General features: G+C 32.1%; 1 non-coding gene across 1 annotated transcript; it reads left to right on the top strand.

The window, feature by feature from the left end:
• The first annotated feature begins 12,741 nt into the window (after positions 1-12,741).
• Positions 12,742-12,843, top strand: LOC117084630. The gene has a single exon (XR_004437553.1). It is a non-coding gene; the product is annotated as a U6 spliceosomal RNA (small nuclear RNA).
• Positions 12,844-16,825: the final 3,982 nt, after the last annotated feature.

The raw sequence follows: 16,825 nt of genomic DNA, 5'->3' as shown, positions 1-16,825 counted from the left end.
TTAAAATAAGGATTAATTGATATATGTAGCTATTCAAGAAACATAAAACCTTTAAAAGAAAAAAGAGCATGTGCTGCCAGACATGGTGGTGGACTTTTTTATTCCCAGCTACTTGGAAGGTTAAGGCAAGATGATTGCTTGAGTCCACAAGTTCAAGTTCAGACTCGGCAACATAGAAAGACTCCATCTCTAAAAAATAATTTAAAAAATGCATGTACTCTAATGTCTATAAAAAATTGAGGGATAAAAAATGTGAATATTTAAAATGTAGTTCTTATGTTTAAGTGAATGTTTATTCCTTTCATTTTAGAAATACTTACTAGATATATGTAGGAAGTTGACTATTGAAATGAAAGGAAAATAAAGCTGTTACTCACTACTTATTTACTTTTTAGGTTTTAGATATTTTAATTCTTGTTTTGTCTTTTGTCTTTTAAGATATAAAGAAAACAAGAGGAAATGACTATAATCAAATTTGTTAAGTAATATTACTACTTATTAGAGATTGTGCTAGAGGTTTTGAAATACACTGTCATTAAATCTGTAAAATAATCAAATACGGTGAAAACACATTTCTAATTTAAAATGATGAGGTTTCAAAGAATTATATGTCTTCGAAGACACATAGCAAGTGTGTGATAAATGTAGAAGAGCATATAGGATACATATATACTATAGAAGAATAATAATAAACATGATGACTCAAATGAAATAATGTATACAACATTTTTAACAGTCCCTGTCACAGAGTAGTCATATAAAAATATATTCCCTTGCTGTGATTCTAATACAAAACTATGTAAAGCCAAAGGTAAATTTTCTAGAAGCAAATTTTGGTTTGCCTGGATTCATAGCTTACTTTGTTTATTAGCTAAACAAATTATTCGTAAAAGTATATATAAAGAAATAGAAAATAGGAATAGACTTACAAGTAGTAACTAGATTGAATCAGTAATCAGAACTTTCCTTAGAAAGAGCCCTAAATTAGATAGCTTCAGTGAATTTTATGAAATATCTCAAGAACAATTAACAACAACCCTTCTCATATCCTTCTAAAAAAAACTGAAGAGTAGGAAATATTTTCTAATCCATTCTATGAAATTACACTGGTGGCAAAGCCAGATGAGGACACCAAATAAACAAACAAACAAACAAGAACAACCACAGATCAATGTATCCTATAAATATTGACGGAGACATCTTTAGCAAAATATCAACAAACCAAATTCAGCAGAATATTAAAATAATTGTACATCATGACCAAGTGGGATTTATCCCTGGAATGCAAGGATAATTCAACAAACAAAAATCAATCAGCATAATATACCATATTAGCAGAACAAAAGAAAATAAACCAAAACATGTGATCATCTCAGTTGATGTATAAAAAGCATCTAGCAAAATCTGACACATTTTTATAATAAAAACTCAACAAACTAAAAATACAAAGAAACTTTCTTAACATAATCAATGTTCTATATGAGAAAAACCCACAGCTTATAACATATACCATGGTGAAGGACTGAAAACTTTTCCTGTATGACCAAGAATGATACAAGAATGCCCGCTTTCGTTGTTTCTATATAATCTAGCATTGGAAGTTCTTGCCAGACCAATTAAGCAAGAAAAAGAAATGAAAGACATCCAAATTGGACAGGAAGATATAAAATTATCTATGCTAGCAGGTGATGTAATCGTATATATATGCATATATAAAACCCAAAAAATTTCACATAAAAACCTGCTGAAACGAACACATAAATTCAGCAAAGTAGTAGGATATTAAGTGAACGCATAAAAGTCAGTTGTATTTTTATACATTAACTATAAACAATTCATAAAGGAGATTAAGAAAACAATTACATTTACAATAGCATCAAAAAGAATAAAACTCAGGGATGAACTTAGATAAAAAGGTCAACGATTGATACATTGTGAACTACAAAATACTGCTGAAAGAATTTTTGAAACCATGAATACATGGAAAGACATCCTGTGTTCATAGACTGAAAGAAGTAATATTGTTAAGATGCCAATGCTACCCAAAGTGATCTACAAATCCAGTGCAATCCCTTTCAAAGTCCAAATGTGTTTTTGCTGAAATAGAAAAAACACTATCCTAAAATTCATATGGAATCTCATATACATTTAAATAATCAAGTACAATCTTAGGAATAAAAAAAAAAACCTTTGGAAGACTCTCATGCCCTAATTCTTTTTTTTTTTTTTTTTTTTTGAGACGGAGTGTCGCTCTGTCACCCAAGCTGGAGTGCAGTGGCCGGATCTCAGCTCACTGCAAGCTCCGCCTCCCGGGTTCACGCCATTCTCCTGCCTCAGCCTCCCATTCTCCTGCCTCAGCCTCCCGAGTAGCTGGGACTACAGGCGCTGCCACCTCGGCCGGCTAGTTTTTTTGTATTTTTAGTAGAGACAGGGTTTCACCGGGTTAGCCAGGATGGTCTCGATCTCCTGATCTTGTGATCCGCCCGTCTCGGTCTCCCAAAGTGCTGGGATTACAGGCTTGAGCCACCGCGCCCGGCCAGCAGCATTTTTCATAATACTGAAAAGATGGAAACAACTGAAATGTCTATGCAAAAATGAATGGATAAACAAGAGGTGGTATGGACATACAATGGAATATTATTCAGCTTTTTAAAATAAGTAAATTCTAATACATTCTACAACATGAGTGAACCTTTCAAATGTTATTTTAAGAAAAATATGCCAAACGTAAGGAGACAAATGTTTGTTATTCCACTTACCTAAGATGTATAGAATAATCAAATCCATGGAAACAGAAAATAGCATAGTGTTTACCAGGGATTGTAGGGAGATAAATGACTGTTTAATGGGAAGAAATACAATTTGGAATGATGTAAAGGTTTTGAGATTGATGGGGTCATAGTTGCACAATAATGTGAATATACTTAATACTACTTAATTGTACATAAAAATTGTATCTTAGTAAATTTGGTTATGTATATTTAGCAAAACTTTTTGAGAAAAAAAAATGGAGAAAATAGTCTAATGTTTGCCTGCAATTTTGATAAAGGAAGCAGAAACATTTGCTTATATTTGTTGAGATACCTAGATACTGTCTGTGTTTTTATATAACTTTTTTCATATAATTCCCATAATAGTCTATACTACATATTTTGACTACTTTTTTAAGAGTAGGATGATGTTATTATTCATTTTGACCCACAGGTACAATTTATGTAATTAGCAAATTCAAGATTTAATCAAATGTTTCTCTGTCTCCAATATTCCTGCTCATTTTAGGAACACTTTGTCAGCTTTAAAGGGATACGTATTTTCCCACATTCAAACAATAAAGGAGTTTTCTTTAACTAAACTGTTCCTTTTACAGATAAAAGGGTTGTGATCATAATAAATTAGTGTTATTAAGATCCACTAAATTGTCACAAGCAAAGACATGATCACAGTTTATTTATGTTTTCAGTATTATGTTTATTACATGCACTAAGTAATTTTATAAAATTTCTCAATTACTAAACCAAAATAAAATGAACATACTTAAATTTATTTTTATTGCATGCATTCAAAGGTCATTGTTATTGTAACAGATATAAGAATACTAGAGGTAATATAAGTTATTTAATTTAGCACTTCATGTCTCCTAGAAGCATAAAAAATACCAAGCTTAGAAAGTTATAGAGGAAAGCATTTTTGATAAATGCGTTATTTGTACAAATGGGTACTATCAGTTAACCAGGTGAATACATGAACAGAGACTGAGCAAAGACTCATCACTTTTAATTCTTAAATATATCACAAATCATAATCTATTGGCAAACACATGTTTACCAAATGTTGACTAACATGGATTTCTAAGTGGAGATGTTAGAGCATGATCCACATATAAAGCTGTTGAGGTCTTTATATTTTCACTGTAAATTACTTTCTAATAAATTTACTTGGTATGAACAACCTGTTTCCTTAGAAGGTCATGTCAAAATAGGATATCAGGGATGAGAGGAAATTTCTTAAAAGGTAACCTAGAAGCTGACATTTAAGACGTATTTTCTTTAGGAAATGATGTTTTCGATCTCTACCAGGACCTTTGATTTTTAAATGTGTATGATCCAATATTTCCTCTCAAATTGGCATGTGAATCAGACAGTTATTTGCTTCACATATTTATTTTTCACACAGTGGATTAAGTAATATATAAAGATTATGGCTCCTTTTGAAAATAAGTAAAAATAATCTCTATGAGAAGTTTCTCAATGTTCCGTACTTTTAAGTTATATGTTACTTTTTTTTCAAGTGTGCTTTAAATATAACTAAACTTGCATTCTCATATAACAGCTGCTCTAAAAAGTTTTATAACAACTTAGGATAAAAATTAATTATATTCATCAAAACCACCATCACGCAACCAATAGAGCAACAGAGCAAAATTGTCCTTTCCCTTAGTTTTAAACTACAGTAAATAATAACAACAGAATGAAAGCAGATCATCTCAATTACTTCCTCCAGAGAAGCAATAGTGTAATTCTTGTTTTGTTATCTCATTGTCCTGGAGACTAGGTCTTCATTTACATGCTAAATTAATTATTTCTGGTTAGAAAACATTGCCATTTTATTTTATTTAGAGACTGAATTAACGGGAGGGGCTGAAAAATTATTTAAAATAAATAAGTGAAAACAACAATCACAAAATTCCATTTAGATACAAAGCATAAGTTTAACGGATCAGATGACAAGAAACATATTTAGATATCACAGACTATTTTTTCCTTCTTAGCAGAGAGGTTCTCATAGCGAAATACTGATATTATAAAGATTTATTATTAGATAAATTATTATACAAACAAAATCTCTTCACTAGACAATGATTTTCTTTGTACAACTTAGGTCTTTTGACAGTTCAAATATTGTTCACATGTAGAATTGATTCTTTATTTGAAATTTTGTAATAAAGAAGATGTCAAATGAATTTAGTGAGGAACAAAGGGACATAAAGGAACAAAGCAGCTGGTAAATGCAAGTGCGGCACAGTATCTTTCCTGGGAAGCAGAGAAGAGAAAGTACATGAGAAGTAGAAGGCAATGAGGGATACAGGCTGTGATAACGTAGCTTGTTAATGGCTGACAACGAGGTCACCAGCAAATACAAAATAAACGAGATGGATGACACAATATGTAGGGTGGTAAGGAAGATAAAATCATGCTTATATATTGATGGTATTATTCAACTGCTAAATTTCAAACTGCTACTTTAAAGTGTATGTTGTGATACTTGAGTAGATATGAGCAGTGTAAAGTGGTGTTTGTATCAGACACATCACAGAATGGCATCTCTGTGTCAAATAGTGTATCACCCTATTTCTTGTATGTATACTAACCCTCTTTTTCAATTGCTGAAATAGTTTTTTATAAAACCATAAATAAACATTGACCCTTCTGTAAATACTATAGCTATTGCTACCAGAATGAGAGCACTAACAGCAGAGAAGTAAGTTATTCTTCTTTTTTCACAGTATATATTCTTAGATTGATAAGTAAACCTTTTTCCACAACTAAAGCTACTCAAAACATCCCTACTGTGTGCTTATATTTACATAAATTCATAAAGTATCAGATTTATTTAAAATGTTGCCTTTGATTGGTTGGTTCTAATAAAAGTAATTGTACATGCTACTAGCCTTGAGGATAGAAGCTGAAGTGCATTGGTGAACTCTTGGTGAGACTGTCCTTCAGTTTTTACACTTTGCTGGAGTTGTCTTTAGTCATTAATTTTACAACAAAGGGAATAGATGTGTGTTCAATATGTAATAGTTTTAAGAGTTTGATACCTTTGCTTAATACGAAGAAGTTAAGGGATCAGAATGTGTGATACATATCCAGGATATACCTAGTGATGACTGTGTATCTCTGTCATTCTTGGTCAGAGGCAAATAATAAGACGTGGGGAAATTGCTGTAATCCTTTCTGAGGTTGTGGTATGGCACATTTACAGGTCTGCATGAACAGTTGGATGCTTTCTCAGTTCATCATTCATGAGTTGTTTCACCAGCCCTGTCAACAGTTATTCCTCTAAGGAGCAATCATCCACATCTTGCAATCCTTGAGGGCTACAAAGTCATCTTGAACTAGCAGTTAGATTGACGCTGCTGACTTGAGCCTCACAATGGCACTTGTTTTATAACACAGCTTGCCAGACAAAAATAGGGTCCAGTAGTAATTGGGGAGCTCCAAATGTTTGGCATAGTAGAGTCTCTAGCTTAAGCACTTGCCGTATGGCATTTTCCCTGGATTTTTTGAATATTAATGCTTTTCATGAAGCATAAAAGATATACATCTTAATGAGCAAAACTGAAGAAGTATTCTAATATTCTTGAACTGACAAGCTGGAGACTGAGATGGGCTCCACACAGATGACATTTTTTAAAAATGGGAGTATAATAGCCTCTGGAGATACTGATCAGAACAGATAGATGTTTCTTCAGGTCTACTTAGACACTAGAGATTTATGATATGAATCTATTAGAATATATTTCATCTGCTCCTTAAATCTGGGACAAAGAAATGCCCTTGATTTGAAGAGGGAAGTTTTAAAAAGCACATCAATGTGAAATAGATGGTTTGGACATTTTGCTGACACTTAGGAAATTTTTGTTTGGAAAGAAGCATTCTTCTTGCTTCCAACTTGATAGTCAGACTTCGATCCAATGACATGAGATATTAACTTAGGGAATACAATTTGAATCTAAAACTTAATTTCAAGGCCCTCATGCATTCCCTTTTTTTCCTTTATGTAAGTGTATTATTAATTTTAACTGAAGTCTTTATTTTAATTCACACAAAGTAGATGAACTATCATCAATTATTGATGGCAGAGTAAAGAAAAATTATTAAAATATTTTCATAGTTATGATTTTGTAACTATACCTTGGTAATTAAGCTCTGTCATTTTTACAAAAAAAATACAAGTAGCTGTTATTAGTATCAACAGCATTTTGCATTTGCTCATCCTAGAACAATTATGCATTATTTGAAACAAGAATGTATGTTAACAAATTTATGAATTACAAAACAAAATAAAAATAGATATTAATAAAACCACTATCATTACTGATTTCCCATTTCATTGTCATGTCTCTCATTGTAGTTGAAACTAATCTGAATTTTTTAAAACTCAGATGTATGTATTCTTATACAATGTATTATTAATTTTACTTCTTTTGAGCTTTTAAAAATATTTTCATATTTATGGAGTTTTGATGCTTTTATTTTATATTTAATTATTCAACATTCTTAAGTTTCATCCATTCATCCATGTTATTGCTATGACTTTTTTTATTTAATGCCGATATCTTACAATGCGTTATATTTATTCATGTTTTCTAATGCTTTGGGGCTGTTTCCAATTTTTTGCCAATACAAATGATTCTGCTGTAAATATTCTGGTACATGTTCTCTAATGCACATTTGCATCAATTTGTCTAATCCTATAAGTGCATTTGCTAGCTTAAGAATTTACATGTATGACTTTACAAAATAATGACATTTGTTTCTTATGTAATTATGTCAATTTATCCCACTAGCAGTGGACATAGTTTTCTGTTTCCATCATGTGTGGAATTGTTAAGTATTGGCAGTCTTATGAGTATAAACTCTTCATTATACTCTTGCTTTGCATATACTTAATTAGTAATGCAGTGTCAGCATTTATTCATTTGGTTTTCTTGTTTGGTTATTGTTTAGAGACACTCTATAAAACATAATGTTTTGTACATGGAAAAATATGCTGGATAATAATAATACCTTAATAATACCTTATATGTGCTGCAAATATCTTTTCCAAATTTATGTTTTCCTTTTTCACACTTTAAAGAGATTTTTGGTGAACATATGTTTAAATTTTAATATGGTTCAATTAGTAAATACTTATTGTTGTGAGATATTATTTCTACCCCAAAACCAATAAGAAATTATTTTATCTCGTCTTTTAAAGGTTTTATTATTATTATTATTTGAAGTAGATTGCTGTGGAACTTGTGAGTTAGGGACCCAATTTTCTTTTCTTTTTTATTTTCTTTTTAATGCCTAATCAGTTGTCTGTGTCACTAATTAAACAGTCTCTCTTTTTGACCATTTATTAATGACTGCAGTGATTCTTCTATCATATGTTAAATGACCTTTAATTCAGTGAGTTACAGATTTATTTTGGAGCTGTTTTGTCTATTCCTAATCTAACACAATATTAATTTACATATTTTAGTCTTTTAAAACATCTTGATAATTGATTAAAGAAGATACTTTAAAATTGCTTCTCTTCCTCATGAGTCTTTTGGCTAATCCTGTGCCTTGCAATTCCCAAAAGTTTTACAAACATCAGCTGAAAATGTTTGAGTAGTTTAATTGAATCTATAGTAAATTTGGAGAGACATGACTGCATAGACCCTTTCAATCCACAAACACTATATATTTTTATCTGTGTCTTCCTAAATGTCTTACAATCAATTTTAATTTTTTGCAATCATATATTATTATAATTAGGTTATCTAAAGATGACATATTGTAACTACCATGGTGAATGATGTCCAATATTTTTCTTTAGAAGACATTTGCCAAGTATTATTTTAGTTCTCCTGAAGTACAATGAATATTTTTACATTAATATTACATTCAGCAGCTTTGTTAATATCTGTTTTTATGCCAATAATTTTAATGAATATTATTTTAGATTTAGTTTGCAACCATATAATGCCTGCATAGTGGTGATTTCATTTCTTTTATTTTAATCCATATAAATTTTATTTATTTCTCATGTCTTACTGTATTGGATATGTCTACAAATAATTTCAAAAAATAACTCAGGCACAGTGGTGGATTCCTGTAATCCTAGCTATTTGGGAGACCGGGGCAGGAGGGTCACTTGAGACCAGTGTTTGGAGGCTGCAGTGAGCTATGCAGTGGCAATAATAGTGCCACTGCACTCCAGTCTGGCTGGCAGAGTGAGGCCCCATCTCTGTTTTTAAAAATCGAATTAAGAACTAAATAAACCTGCATTTATTAAATTAATTATTCCTTTGGCCTCTTAATATGATAATGTACTTACTTTTTAAAAAAATTTTAGTTACAAAGCACCCTTGTAATTCTGTAATAAACCAAGCGTAGACATGATGTAGTACATTTTCTTTTTTTTTTGAGACGGAGTCTGGCTCTGTCGCCCAGGCTGGAGTGCGGTGGCCGGATCTCAGCTCACTGCAAGCTCCGCCTCCCGGGTTTACGCCATTCTCCTGCCTCCGCCTCCCAAGTAGCTGGGACTACAGGCGCCCGCCTCGTCGCCCGGCTAGTTTTTTTTTTTGTATTCTTTAGTAGAGACGGGGTTTCACCGTATTAGCCAGGGTGGTCTCGATCTCCTGACCTTGTGATCCGCCCGTCTCGGCCTCCCAAAGTGCTGGGATTACAGGCTGGGATGTACTACACCGCGCCTGGCCGATGTAGTACATTTTCATGCACGGCTGGATTCAGTTAACTAAAATTTTGTTTTGAATTTTTGCATCTATATTTACAAGGAGAATTGATCTTTAGTTTACCTTTCTCATTATATCCTTTTCCGGTGTTGATAACAAGGTTACACCAACTTCACATAATGACTTGCATCATATTCCTTTATTTTAATTCTTTAGTAAAATTTAGGTACGACTTAAATGATCTCTTTTTAAGGTTATAATTTATTCAGAAAACATTTTGGTCCAAGGATTCACTTTTTGGAATATTTAAAAGAACTGATTCAGTCTGTTTTTTTTTTTTTTTTTTTCAGGAATATTTGAGCTTCATTTATTTTTAATTGTGATGTCATAGAATTTCTAAGAATTTCCATTTTTTTTAATAGCAGAAGAACTGTTTTCACTTTGTTTATCAAGGCCTGAAATACGCACACACACATATACTTATTTAAAAATTTCTATTTATTTTTGATCTGTAGAGGACTACGTGCTCCCAAAGGAGACCTTCCCGGTAAGTCCTGCTCTTGCAAACGAAGCAGGGCGTTCCTTCCCTGCAAACAGAGAGGACAAAGGAGCCAGCTGCAAACAGCAGACCCTGGGGGCTTGTTTATGTGTAAACATCTTGAAAATCCAGAAAGTCAGGGAAAGGTCAGAAAAACAACCATGTGTCTTGTGACTTGGTAACATTCCACAAACGACTGTATAAAATAAAGCGGAGCGTGTCGTTCGGGGCGGCCACCATGTTTGTCTTGTCTTGTGTTGTCTTGTGTGTTCATTCCTTTGTTTAGGAAACACATGAACCCCAACATTGATCTATTAAATATTAATATTTAGAAGACACAATTTCTAAGTATATGCATTTATACATACATACTTATTTAAAAATTTCTATAGACTTTTTGATCTATTAAATATTAATATTTAGAAGACAATTTCTAAGCATATGCATTTATATTATTAATAAATATAATTACTATATAATTCATTTAAATTTTATTCATGATCTAATTGACACAGACTTTTTGAAATTTTGTTAATATATATTGCATTCATAACCTAGTATTTGACCAACTTTGTGAGTGTACTCTATTCTTGAGGAAACACATTTTTCAATAGTTTCAGAGTACTACATGTAGAGATTATATATATCTTTTAATCTAGCATAATTATTATATACAAATATATATAACTACCACGCTAGATAATTATATATATATATAATACTGTGTATATAGTATGCAGTATAATACTGTGTATATAGTATTATATACATACCAATATTTTTGTGGTTTTAACTTCTCAGTATTTGAGAGAGGAAAGTTGAAATCTTTCACTATGGTAGTGGTTTTCAGTTTTTCCTTGCAGTTCTATCAATTTTTATTTCTGTATTTTGAGATTACTGAAGCAGAGGCTGCTGGCTGTCCTCTCCGCCACCCAGCCTGTCTCTACTTCAATATTATAGGAGTTGTACAGATGACCATTGCCAGCCTCCTTTGCACCTATACATGATGTTATCACTAAGATATGGCTAATGGAATCTAAGCAGTGTAATACGGCATCTTTTCAAAGTTGTTGAAAAATACTTGGCAGAGACCTTTTGTCTTCGTTATTGTCCCTTCTAGTTTACAGCATAGGACATGAAATTCTACCTTCTTGGACCGTGATGATGAAAACTATACCTAAGTGTGACCAACAAATGATGTAGAAGAAATCTAATCCCTGAAGAATTGAGGCGCAAAATTCTCTCACCAGCATTAGAGAGTTTGCTGTTCTACTTTGGATAAATAAGAGGAAAATAAACTACTTAGACATTACTATTTAAATTTTAGAACACCTGGCTTTACCTCTCCTAACACTGCTATTTTAATAGCTGTAAACAAATATAGAATTGCCATAGGGTTCCATTTAACTGAACATTTATCATTATGTAGTGACTCACACCTCACCTTCCTTTATATGTATTTGTCCTAAAGTTTTTTTTTCTGATATTAATATATCCACTCGGGTTTCTTGTTCTAATCTGCATTTAAACATTTTTTATGGTCTTTATGTTTTCTGTATACTGCTCGTAAATAGCATATTGTAAAATGTTGTTTGATTTTCCACAATCTATGTTTTTGTTTAATTGACAAGTATAGTCCTTTTGATGCTTGATACATTTTGACATACCTCTATTTTATTTAGGGTTTTATACTTTTCCTACCTTTTCATCATCTGATTTCCTCCCTTCTTTCCTTTTATGTATCAACTGAAATGGTTCTTTTTTTTCCACTATTTTTCATTGATTTTTACTTTGTAAACTATGAAAGTTTTGAGTTCTGGCTCTTATTTTCAATTCACTCTTTAATATTGACCTCAATCACCATATGAATGATCAAAAGACCTTAGAACCCTTTCAACCCGATCAACCCTAGTCTGTTTCACAAACAGACTAGATTTCATGATTTTAGTTCCTTCGTTTTAGCCAAACATATTTTACATTATTTTTATTTTATCATTGTATAAAATAACTTATTTTGATTTTCATACTTTTTTTCCTTTTTTCATGGCTTAAGCAACATAAATCTCTTATCTCACAATCAGAACTTAGAAGTCTGAAACCAGGTGTCAGCAAGCTGTTTCCTTCTAAGGGCTGCTGGGGAAGAATCTGTTCTGGCCTCTAGATTTGTAGATGGCATTTTCATGTTCACCTCAAACCCCTGTATTTTCACTTCTTTACCATACAATTTTCTTTTTTCACTGTTATTTCTTGCAACACAGACCATTCGGGATTTTTTTTCTCCCTGAGATATATAATTCAGAAATTTCTTTGGGTAAGAAATATTACTGTAAAATCAAGCCTAGTTCATTGCAAAATATCATTATTTTACTTTCAATATTAGTAGATAGTTTTGTTGTGCCAGTGAATCTAGGTTGATAGCTGTGTTTTCTGTCATTCTGAAGCAATCACTCCACTGTCTTCTGGCTCCCATTATTGCTGTTGACAGTTTTGCTACAGATCTGTTTGTCTATGATGTCATCTTTATTGCTGCTACTGGGCTCTTCTTTTCATCGAATGTCTCTTGTAATTTTAATATTTATTATAATGTTTCATAGAGATGATGGCCTCACCAAGTTTATATCTCATCAATTCTAAGATTCCGTTTAAAAGATTTTCGTAGGCAATAAGTTTCAGTCAATATTATTGAAATCTCAATATTACCAAAAAAGCAGATTTTCTAAAGAAGGAGGATTTCCTTTCACAAAAAAAGAGGACTATTGCTCACTTCAACTGTACATATATTAAAATTGGAATGATACAAAGATTAGTATGGCCCTTTTGCAAAAATGACATGTGAATTCATGAAGCATTCTGTATGTTTTATAGATTTAAAATTTATTAAATGAGTAGATAGATATTAAGTGTCCTCAGCCAAAAAATAAGAAAAAAAAAAAAAAAAACTCCCCCCTACCCCAACAAAAATCTATCTATGTCAAGTGATGTAGACGTTAATTACTTTGATTTTGGGAATCATTATACAAGATATATCAAAATACTGTATTGTACACCTTAAATAATAATTTTTTTTTTTGTCAATCACATCTGAACAAAGCTGAAAACAAAGCTGAAAAAGTACATAAAACTTGTTTTTTAAAAAAGATGTGTCTTATTGGTGCTAGGTAAAAGAAAATCTGTGTGGAAGTTTTGTGGCATTTTTGTAAAACAAGGAAATCATTTTGGAGAAAAAGATAATTTTGCATAAAAATAATGTTTTTCCCTTTTTAGTCGTCTAAATTAAATATTAATGAACTCTCTCTCAAGTCTGAGCAGGTGCTAGGCCATTTTACGTTGCAAGCAAGATAGGAGTAACAAAATATAAAGAAAGATTACTGCTTTTCCTGTGAGCCTACAGGACGTGTTTCTGGCTTATTAGTTCTAACTTAATTATTACTTCTCCTACTTTGGGGAAACAGGTAAGATTAATGTTACAGAAATAAATATTTAAGTGATCAGATCAAATTATTCACAGATTTGTAGTTCAAATTTCACCTTGAAAAGAACATCTCCATTTAAAAACATTGTCTTAAAAATCCAGGACCGGTTCATGCATTCATTCATTTATTCAGCAAGTGTGTGCTAATCACATGGTGTAGACTATACATCTATGACTGCTTTCTTGGATTTTTTTTTTTTGACACCTACTGAAGAGATGAGCCACAAATACAACAGAGAACCAACTTCAATTAAGAAAAAAGAATATTACAGTCATTACAATACATGACTATAATATAAAGCAATTATTTGGAAGATACCTACAGTGGGGACAATAGTTATAAATGCATATATAATTGTATTCTATGTTTTTAAACTTTTACATATTTAGATATTTTTCAGAAACCAGAAGTAGGTTAAGTAGAATTCAATGCCTTCCTTGAAATATTGATCTTGTAGTTGCAAATTACTGCAAAGTTAAACCTTATCCAAAGTCATTTTTGCTACTGCTTATAGGTTCATGTCAGGCTTCATCTGTATTGTACTAAGCTCAGAAATAACCCAGCTTCCTACTGAGAATCCTTTATACTGAGAGAAATTTTAATCCTCAGCCTCCCACTGTAAGCTGTTCTTACTGTGAATTTGTTTCATTGATAATATTTTAGCTTATCTTTTAAAAAAGTAACACTTACTTCATCTTTTGAAATATCTTTGATATTTTTGAAGGACTGCACTAAGCAAAGCAATGATTCATAATTTTCTTTTTTGCACTAGAAATTGTAAACCATCATGGCAAATGGTATTTAATACTCCTATATTAGTATTTTGAAGTTGAATTAAATAGCATAAAGTTACGGTTCAAATAGTGTAAAAATATTTATTACATATTAATTTTCATTCAAGATATCAGAGTTTAACTCAGAAATCAATGTATCTAATTCCACTGCTGGTTAATGAAGGGATGTGACTATGAGTTACAGAGAATAAATACAATTATTTTTATTGACCATTTTTGTTTTAAAATAAGGATCTATGTGCACAGGGCCAGAAAATCCTTAAATTAGTTTACTGAAAAGAACAAATTTCCACTTCCAAAGTTTGGGTTTTAATGTTAGACAGAATCACTTTCAAATGTCACCTCGATTTGCCAAGCCTTTGGGTAAATTTCCTCATCTCTGTAAGCCTCAGTCTCCTTATCTCCCCCAAGGTTTTCTTTTTATAACATGTAGTTAATGATATCATTCCTAGCACAGCCCCTGGCACATGTCTCAGCTACTTTCAAAGATTCCATTCCCTCCACATCTTTATTTCAGACAGGAATATTTTAGAGACTGATAAATTGGAGTGGTGAGTTAAAAACAGGTGAAAAAAGTCAGAAAGTCACCCCCAGCTAATTTTACTTTGCTTCTATGTGCCATGAAAATTGGGGATACTTATCTTTTTCTGTTTTAAGTTGTATTTATCTTTCTCTATCTTCTTTCCCTGGATCAAGTCTTCAAGCAAATACATGCATTCAAGTAAGAGGGCTCCTTGAAACTTAAGGCTGTCATTTCACTCAAGCCATAATATGGTAAGAATCACAGATTTGATTTTGAATCATAGTTTTCCTCCTAGAACTTGTGGGTTCTGTTTTTTTATACCATAAATCAGGATAGTAATATCTAAATTATGAGGGCATTGTGAAGACTAAATTACAAAATACATAAACGTTTCCAGACAAGCAGAAACAATGCAAGAGATGCCAACAATTTTTAGTGTATATTATAGTTGAAAGTAAGGTAAAGAGATTATACCTATGTATATGCAGGGGAAAAAAATAAACCGTCCTCTACCGTTCTGAATTTTTATCTGGGACCCCTATAACAAAGGACAGATTAACAAGAAAAAAACAAACAAGAGTTTTATTGACATTAATTTCATATATATATAGGAGATACCCAGGCAATAAGCAATTCTCAAAGACTTAGAACATCAGCTTATATGTCATCTTCAACAAAAGATAATTCAATTTTAGAGATGTGACAAGACAACGGCAAAGGACCTTACGTTTCTAGGGGCAACAAATTGCAGCAAGGCAAATATAAGGGGAACTAATGGTAGACAAAGGATAATAAAGTTTGTTACACAGATTCCTCTGGATAAATAAGTCTTCAGGATAATAAGGGTCTAAGGTTGTCTTTGCTGACTTTTGTCCTTCCCAGTATAACGGGGAGAAGGGACACCTTTATAAATTTATGCCTTGCAAACAGGGTTGGGGGGAAAGAGTTTTTTGTATCAGCTTCTTTTCAATTGTCTTCAGCTCAAAGTAATCTCTATGACAAATGATATACTTTGGTTAGCATATTCTGCTATTCTTTATTCAGAACTGGCTTTAAGATAAACATTTATTTTCATGACTTATAAACAACTAGAAATAAAAACTACGTTACAATAATTGATTTTCATTTTGAGAATCTATTACTCTTTGTAGAGGAAAAGTATTCATTAAATATTAAAGTTGTGTTGAAATACAAATAAATATATATTTTGTGACAAAATGCACAATAATTTGCATGATTGTCCTTACATAATATATTTCGTTGTCTGTGTTAGTCCGTTTTCATGCTGCTCATAAAGAAAGACATTCTCAACACTGGGCAATTTACAAAAAGTAGAGGTTTAATGGACTCACAGTTCCACGTGGTCGGGGAGGCCTCACAATCATGGCAGAAGGGGAAAGGCACCTCTCACATGGCGGCAGGTGAGAGAAGAGAGCTTGAGAGGTAAACTCGCCTTCTTAAAACCATCAGATCTTGTGAGACTTACTATCACAAGAACAGCACAGGAAAGACCTGCCCCCGTGATTTAATTACCTCCCACTGGGTCCCTCCCACAACACGTGTTAATTTAAGATGAGATTTTGGTGTTTGAAGATGAATTAATATTTTCATAATTTTCAGCAAAAGTGGGAATTACATAGTAATAGGGCTAATGCTTATTGAGTGCTTACTATGCTTATCTGTTCAAAATAACATACATGTACTGTGTGATTTAATTTAAACGACACACATACCTGTTAGACAAAAGTAAGAATAAAGAAGCTAGAGAGACTGAGGGACAGAGCGTTTAATTAAATCCCTATGATTTAATGCAAGGATATAGAAGAGAGAAGAAAATGCAGGCAGTCTGATTCTGAGCTGGTAGCCCATTGTAATACTGCTACCTTTTCTATAAATATTGGTAGAAAAAAAGTGAACAATTCTCCTTATAACTAGGTAATGTCAGGATTCAAACTTGAATTCTCTTTATTATTTATCTACATTAACTCATTATTGCAAATATCTGATTAACCCTTTTCTTTGTATACCTTAAATTATATGAACTCAGAAGTA

Source organism: Trachypithecus francoisi, unplaced genomic scaffold (assembly GCF_009764315.1).
Source record: "Trachypithecus francoisi isolate TF-2019V2 unplaced genomic scaffold, Tfra_2.0 Lachesis_group0, whole genome shotgun sequence".
Taxonomy (NCBI): domain Eukaryota; kingdom Metazoa; phylum Chordata; class Mammalia; order Primates; family Cercopithecidae; genus Trachypithecus; species Trachypithecus francoisi.
This window is presented reverse-complemented; position numbering and strand designations above follow the sequence as displayed.